Here is a 9,316-nt window from a genome sequence, read left to right as displayed (position 1 = left end):
TCTCTCTTGTGTATTATTTATTTGTTTCTGTGACATACTAACGAATTATAGATGAGCCCATGAAATCGAGAAGAAGTGAACGGAGCTATTCACCTCTTTCTCGCTCACACAAGTCCTAACATTTATTACCCTCCTATAATAAGAAACTTGAGAAAATAGTAGAATAATAATTTCTTTATGCATAGTATTTTTTAAAAAAAATCTTTTGTTGCCTGCATTATGAGGATACAATCAAAAATCCACATTAAAAATATATGGAAAATACATCTTAAATATTTTCCACATTTTGTTGACCTTTTAGGTAAAGTCTAAAAATAAAATCATGAGGGCTTGAGCTCAAAGTGAATAATATCATACTGTTAATTACGGAGATATATGTGGATTCCATCAGACTTTTCAAGTGGTATCAGAGCATGGTCTATGTGTAATTATGTGGGGACCCTCAGAAAAAATAAAGAAATAAGTAGATTGTTGGGATATAATTGAAATTTTATGTTGGAAACTTACATGCATATCATGTAGAGCCGAGGGTTAAATTTCTTTTAATAATATAATTATGCAAATTATATGATAGCTTCGTACACATAAATTAAGGTAGATGCCTCGGGACATGATTAAGTTGGTTAGTATAGGGCAGATTTGTTCAAGTGGACAAGGGTCGAATCTCGGCGAAGTCAAGACAATACCCTCCCCGTAGTGGTCAACTGTAATTTTTTGAGTTACCTTATCATAGATGGTCGTGAGACCGACCGTGCATGTGAGGTCGTTGGAGTGACGAATCATACCTTTTTGTTGAAGAAGATAGATAATATTTTTTTAAAAAAAGATTTTTGTGTGAATATGAGATCAAGTTTACTCATTTGTGATTGTTTAATTCTCTTAAATTATTATATGATTTTTTTTGTTTTCTTGATCACAGAGGTGAATTGCTTTAATTATTTTTTTAGCACCACAATGGATAGATTCCTTCAAGAAAAATCAAAACAAGAAAAATGGGGATTCAATTCATCAACATACCATCCACACCTACATATTTATGCACAAAATAGTATCATACAAGAGCAAGAGCTGAACACAATCAAAACAAAGAAAATGGAGGACACATATCAACTACTAGTTACATTACATATGTTTCAAAATGGAGTTGGTTCATTGTACTGAAACCCATATCTACTGTCTAGTATTGGAATACAATTAAAATCTCACATTGAAAATACATATAAAAGATTCTGGAGTTATAAGATGAAAATATTTATATTGGTATGAGACTTTTTGAGTAAAGCTTAAAAATAAAATAACGAGGACAAAAATATAGATAATATCATACTGTTGTGGAAATATATATAGATTCTATCGAACATAACACTTAGCTCTATTCAAACGAACATGACACCTTCAACCTTAAGGAATCTTGTGCGGTGGCGGACGCTTGGGGATTGTAGTACCAAGGTGGGGGTCACAAACTTTTTGTCCATGTATTATGGAACATCCACCTGGAGATGGTTCATTCTGAAACCCATCTACTATCTCTACCCAAATCATCATGAAACATATAAGCAAATAAACCACAAGGATGAGAAAGAGCAGATCACCTCTTCTTCCTTTAAACCAAGCCATTAACCAAGAGATCAATGAAAATTTTAAGATGTCCTATATATGCCTCTTCTCTCTCTCTCTATATATATAGTGTATATGAATCCGCGTATAGTTTACCGTTTCTTTTAATTAATTAAATCTAAATTATTTTTAGATTAATTTAAGTATTTTTCCATTTGCCAACTACAGGCCAATCAATTGCTAGAACTTATTCCACCTAATTAATTAGATTTTACATTTAAAAAGTTGAGTTTGATTATTCTAACTTTTTGACTTGGACTTTACAAATTTTCTATGAATTCGATCAGAAATATATAGTTGTGTGTGAAAAGTTTTCTAGACAATTTAGGTAAGTAGGAAAGGGAAGAAAGGAGGAAGAATAATCATTTTCATTTCATTTGTTTGATTGAGTTTGACTTGTTTAACTTGGAAAAAGAACAATTTTGAGGCAATTGTTGATGCTAGATATTCGATGGATCTAAAAAATGATAATCTCAGTTAATCGCATTGACTCAATCCCTGTGGATGACCGGTCCGGTTCCATGGAAGTTTCCTACCGACCACCAGGGTAAATCGAGAAGCGCACATAACGGCCAACCCAGATGCCCAGCATCCTTTGATTGCGATCTCCATTTGGAGGAAAATTCTTACAAATACGCCGTAGCTGAGAATCGAACCGCGAATGCCTGGGTGACAACCCGGATGTCCTACCGCGGCACCATGGCCCGGAGACTAGATTCGATGGATCTAATTAAGAAAATGGCAATAGTTGTTTTTGAGCGAGATTGGATTCATGGACATGCCATCCATATTTATTTTTGCACAAAAGAGTATCGTACAAGAGAAGAACATATTCAAAATATATGAAGAAAATGGAGGACGACACTATAGTTACATATATTTTAAAACAATAGCTCGACATACTCTTCGATTTGTATAGGTTTCACTCATTCAACACTAATTAAGGCATGAAGGAAATCGACAAGATATTCATAGCTAATAAATTGTGTTCTTACTATTGCTTTTCAATATTCTCCACACGGTTTGACAACTTATTAACGAGTTCATATTGTTAGTTTGGTTTTTTGTTAATTATTTCACAAATTGACAAACTATTTGGTAGAATTTACTCCATTTTCAAAGATGAATTATTGACAATTGATTTGATATATAGAGAAAATGATGATAGGTGTTTTGTAGTGTGAACTTAGAAATAGTATATTTTCTCCTATATATGCCATGTTACGTTGTTTTCATGGATCAATTTAGAGTTTTTTTTAATATAAATTTATGTATGTGCTTTTGATTGGTTATTTTCGATATTCAAATGAAAGAATATGAGTTTGCCATTTCACATTTACATGATATTCAAGAACACAATGAGAAAAACTAATTTTATTTTGATTTTTTTTTACAATAAAAAGTTAAGGGGGCATTTGATTTGATATTTTTCTGTTTTTATTTTCTTATTTTTAGAAATTAGTATTTGTTTTATATTTTTCAATCTTATTTTTTGGAAAATAAAAAATTATTTTCTATGAAAATAGAAAATAATAAAATATCATATTTTGTGGAGAAGGAAAATGTGAAAATGCGGCTACAGTAACACGCCGCGCTCCTCGCCCTCTTTCTATCCATCAAAAGCTTAACATACCTATCCATTCATCACATTGCATATTAATGTTGATGGCTTAATTATGTCTCTTTCTATATATATTGTTAGTACCTGTCCGAGTTAGAAGGTCATTGAATAGTTTTGATCACTTTTCATTTTGATATTATGATCGATCGTCGTTTTGATATATAATTAACTAATGCATGTTATATAATTATTGGTTGGAAATAAGATAAATATTCCAAGGTAGACTTTGTTGTAGATGGATTTGTTGAAAAGAAGAAAAATCTAAGGTAGACTAGTAAATTACACATGGATGATTGAAAATAAGAAATTTCTAAGATAGACTACTAAATTATACATCGATTCCTATATATATATATAGAGAGAGAGAGAGAGATATCGAGCTAAATAATATATGCATCTCCTTAAAATTCCCCTCATGGCTTGGATTAGAGAAAGAAGAGGTAATGTGCCCTTTCTTATTTTTGTAGCCTATTTACTTATATGGTTCATGTTGATTTGGGTGCAAGAAGTGGATAGTCTAACTCCTAGCGGATGTCACATAACGGAAGATGGACACAAAATTTGTAACCCTGATAGTGGTTCCTATATCCCCAACCCTCCGTTGCCTCGCAATACTCCTTAGGGTCGAAAGTATCAAATCAGTTTGATATGTAACACGAAGTGATGAACCGATATATTTGTATGTTTTATTTTTGGATTATATGTGTAAAATTTGATTAGTGTTGAATGAGTGAAACCTATTTGGCTATACAAATCGAAGTGTATGCTGAGTTGTTGTTTTGAAACATATATATGTAACTAGTAGTTGATATGGCTCCTCCATTTTCTTTGGTTTGATTGTGTTATGGCATGTTGATGAATTGAATTTCCAATTTTCTTGTTTTGATTTTTCTTGAAGGAATTTATCCATTTTGGTGCTAAACAAATAATTAAAACAATTCACTGAGTGATCAAGAAAAAAAAATTATAATAATAAATCATATAATAATTTCTTCCTTTGAGCGCTTTCTTATTATTTAAAAATGTCTCTTGTTAGTTTGACAATACACTAGTACTTTATTTCAAAATCTTCAAAAATCAATCATGCCTATTTGCCTCGAAACTCTTTTTTAAAGGTTGCTTTTCCAACTTATTTCCATTAACCAATCGATTGTCGATTATCACATCAAATATGACCATTTAAACTTACAGAATGACTATTTTACTTGGCTAATTGATTGAACCAATTGATTGTTAATTGTCAATCGATTCTGAAGTATTCTGTTTACTGTTACAATATTTTAATTGATTATATTATATTGATGGAACTCATTGATCAATTGACTACAGTAACAAAAATACTACAATGTAGCAAATAATATTTTTTGAGATTTAGGGTCTGCAACGAACCTTGGCTACTGTAACAACCCTAATTAACACATTAAACCTCAATTTTGTGATTTAGAGTCTATCGATTTACACCCGATCAATCAACTGATACTCATGTTTCCGCCTTACTAAGGTTGAATTCTTATGTTGCCTAGTATCCGGTTGACCTCAACTCTACCGAGAATTTCTTTGCCCATTATCCGGTCAATCTTGACCTATCGAGATTTTTCATTGCCTAACATCCAGTAAATCTTGACTTGTCGGGACTTTATTGTTGTCTAACATCCGATTAATCTTAATCTGTTAGAACTTCCATCATCACCAAGCGTCCAGACTTCTATGATCCATTTGGATTTTCCTTCTTATATCAACTCCCTATTAGATTTACGGCCGCTAAGTGCCCGATCAACTTTGACCCATTTGGACTTTTCTCTTACTAACTTTTCATTGGACTTCCGATCTTCAAGTGTCTGATTAATTTTGATCTACTTGGACTTTTTTTCTTATCAATTTCTCGTTGGACTTCCGATCACTAAGTATCCAGTCAATCTCGACTCACTTAGATTTTCTTTTACCATTAAATATCCATTCAACTTTATATATATATATATAGATTTGATATACTGCGCGGCGAAAAAAATCCGATCTCTTGCGCGATCGATCCACGCCGTCCACGCCCGATCGCGATCAATTGCAGCCGTCCATGTGCACGGCGGGTGCCGGAGTCCGGCCCCGATTGGCCGTTCAAACTACCGAGTGGAATTTTCTTCTCGTCAACGGTCAAGCAATCAAATGTTGTGAATTATCAATTACGCAGAGTTTTTCTATTAATATATATTTTCTTTTTTAATATTTGACTTGGACTTTAATTAATTTACTATTTTTCTATGATTTCAGAAATAGTTAATTTGTGTGTGAAAAGTTCTTTAGGCAATGTTTTGATGTCGCGATCGATGCTTTATTTCTATTTGTTTGTTTGAATTTGACTTGTTTAATTATTAAATTGGGAAAAGAAAACTAATTAGTTAATTTTGAGGCAATTGTTGATGTTTGATTCGATCTAAGAAAAAGGCAATGATTGTTTCCTTGACGCCTCCGATCGAGGTGGTGGATGCCCGATGCTACGGCTCTAACATTTTCTCGATTTGTCATCTTAAATGATCGTGGAGAAAATTTCTACAATACGTTACAATTGGGATTCATTTTTATCTAGAATGCCTGATGGCTTTATATTTGTCTTATTGGAAGAAAATTTTTATAATGAGTTGCAATTGGAATTTGTACCCATCTGGAGTGCTTGACCGTTACACCAAAATGCCCGGACTCACAAATAATAAAGTCATGATTCTTTGTATAAATTATTTATTTTGATTTCTTTATTTTACTTTGTATTTATTTGTAATTGTGTAAATGGTTCATTTTGATATCATTTGTAGATTTATTTTTTTTACTTTATATTTATTTATAAAAAATATATATTGTAAAAGACTTTCTTAGTCTTCTAAAGATATCGACCAAGGAAAAACATAAGAGCTAGAACTATGGAATATAAGTATGGCTTAGAACTAAACCATGGAATATATAAAAGTCGGGAGAGTTCCAAATTAAACTATGTAAATTGATTTATTATGTTTGTATTATTTCATTTATATTTTTACTGTATATTAATCTTTTATAGATAAACATACATGTGAATGACGAACACGATCGAATCTAAAATCACTATTCATCTTTTTTTACATCATCGTCGGTCCTAACATTTTTTTTTTATGACAAGGGCGGAGCCACGTTTTACTTTACCCGGGCTATAGCCCGGGTGCTCCAGGCGCAACAGTTTGAATTTACGTAAGATTTTTTTTTTTTAAGAAAATAGAAGAGCCAGGTCCTAGAGCTATTCCATGACTAAGTAAATCACCCAGACGAGTAAAATATACTCAATCCGCCACCTTAGATTCATTCAACAAAACAAATCCAAATTTAATTCATAAATTAACGTACCATCCATGCACGTTTATTCATACATAAATAATAAATTCAATCTCCATTAAAACAATGAATGATATCAAAGAAAACAAATGGAGGATATATATAGATTAATTACTACTACGTACTAGTTAATTATATATATTAATTTCATAATTAAGCAACAACTCAACATACATATCATTTTAGTAACTACTAACATTATAATTATACTTAAGCAATTATACAACACATAAGAGTTTAAAATCACATATATAATTTTACATGACTATGCAAGAACGTAACACACACATTAGTGATCATCTCACTGTGGAACACATATATAATCCAGTTTCAAACCTTCTACCCTAAGGTTCTATAAGGCCTAGCTTTCTTATCCATTAAAAGAAAGAATTTCTTACATTTCAGTTCCCTTCTCTCTTCTGTTAATGAATCTTCTGCTCCATTCAAATCCAAATAAAACCTTAAGGTAGAGTGCGTGGATGTGGAGGTGGAGACGGAGGCGTAGATCGAGGCCGAGGCCGAGGCCGAGGCTGAGGCGGAGAATTGGTAGGATGGCTCAGCATTGCATATTACTTGCCCATTTGCTATGGAACATCCACTCCTAGCCCTAGCCTCAGCACGATAAATGAGGACTCTTGCCTTTATGGGAACCAACAAAACTGATAATACAAACAAATAAGCCACAAAGATGAGAAAGTAGTACTGCACATCACCTCTTCTTCTTCCTCCTCCTCCTCTAAACCAAGCCATGAAGGGAATTAATATTAGGCCTTGGGATGCATTATTCATTCATCTCCCTACCTATATATATATACTATTCATTTTAATTAATTAAATTTGGATTGTGGTTTAATTAACTTATATATGTAGCTTTCCTTTTGGCCAAATAGTCCACAAAATAATGACGGACGTTTAAACTAATTAAAAGATATATAGTGAATTTTTCTTCTTGTCAACCAAAGCTAATCACTTGCTAATTAGGACTTATATAATTCCACCGTACCGTACATGCTAAGTTTCATTAGATATATTTTTCTTTTTGAAATTTGGGTTATGCTTGCCTTAGACTTTGACGTAGACTTTGAAATTTTGACTTTGATTATTCTTGCCTTGGACTTTGACGTAGACTTTGAAATTTGACTTGGATTGAAATGTATAGTAATTTATGGGTTGCTAGAAGCACGGGGTTTCTTGTTCCGGTGACGCCGCCGACCGGATATTACTTTGCATTGAGTCTGTCATGCTACATTCATGCTATAATTTTTCATGTTATCTATCATTACTCAATAATAAATTCGATCTCCATTAAGACAATGAATGATATCAAAGAAAACAAATTTAATGGAGGATATATATATATAGATTAATTACTACTACGTACTAGTTAATTAATTATATGTATTAATTTCATGATTAAGCAACAACTCAAACATACATATCATTTTCGTAACTACTAACATTATAATTACACTTAAGCAATACAACACATAAGAGTTTAAAATCACATATATAATTTTTTTTACATGATTATGCAACAAAGTAACACACACATTAGTAGTTCATCTCACTGTGGAACATATACATATCTCAATCCAGTTTAAAATCTTCGAGCCCAACGCTTTGTTTGAGAGGAGGCGAGAGAAAGGAAGTGGAGGGGAGGATAAATAAAGAGAAGGATCCAAAACTTTTAATTTAACCTCGTTTTGAAAGGAGTAAATTAAAGAAAGAAAAGGTAGGGAAGGATAAATTTTAATCTAGCTTCCATATCCATTAATTAAAATTAAGGAAGATTTTCTTACACTTCAATACTTCTCCTCTCTTATGCTTTAATGAACCTTCTATTCATCCCATCCAAATCCAAATAATTAACCTTAAGGTAGAGTGCGTGGATGTGGGCGTGGAGGTAGAGGCGGCCGAGGTTTAGGATAAATGATAGGAGGCTCAGGATGACATATTATTTGCCCATTTGCCCCTATGTAACATCCACTCGCACGACAACTTGTGCACCCACTGTCACTCGCATGACAATTGCAAACACTTCCACGAGAAGTACTCCTCCGAGAAATGAGCACTCTTGCCTTCATGGGAACCAACAAAACTGAAAATACAAACAAATAAGCCACAAAGATGAGAAAGTAGTACTGCACATCACCTCTTCTTCTTCCTCCTCTAAACCCTAAAGCCATGAAGGGAATTAATATTAGGCCTTGGGATGCATTATTCATTCATCTCCCTACCTATATATATACTATTCATTTTAATTAATTAAATTTGGATTGTGGTTTAATTAATTTTTATATATGTAGCTTTCCTTTTTGCCTAATAGTCCACAAAATAATGACGTTTAACTAAATTAAAAGATAGTGAATTTTTCTTCATTTTAATGAATTAAATTTGGATTGTGGTTTAATTAATTTATATATGTAGCTTTCCTTTTTGCCAAATAGTCCACAAAATAAAGACGTTTAAACTAAAAGATAGTGAATTTTTCTTCTCGTCAACCAAAACTAATCACTTATATTCCACCGTACATGCTAAGTTTCATTAGGATATAATATTTTCCTTTTTGAAATTTGACTTGGATTATTAATTCTTGGCTTCTTGCCTTAGACTTTGACGTAGACTTTGAAATTTGACCTGGATTATGTTGTCCTAGTGCTGAAGAAGCCATGAAGGAGCAATCGGCAAGATTCATAGCTTAATTATACTTTTATAGAGAGAGGA

This window comes from Curcuma longa, chromosome 4 (assembly GCF_044706935.1).
Source record: "Curcuma longa cultivar G26 ecotype Majalengka, Jawa Barat chromosome 4, ITB_CL_G26_1.1, whole genome shotgun sequence".
Lineage (NCBI taxonomy): Eukaryota > Viridiplantae > Streptophyta > Magnoliopsida > Zingiberales > Zingiberaceae > Curcuma > Curcuma longa.
The sequence above is the reverse complement of the archived record's forward strand: the minus strand, read 5'-3'. Positions refer to the sequence as shown.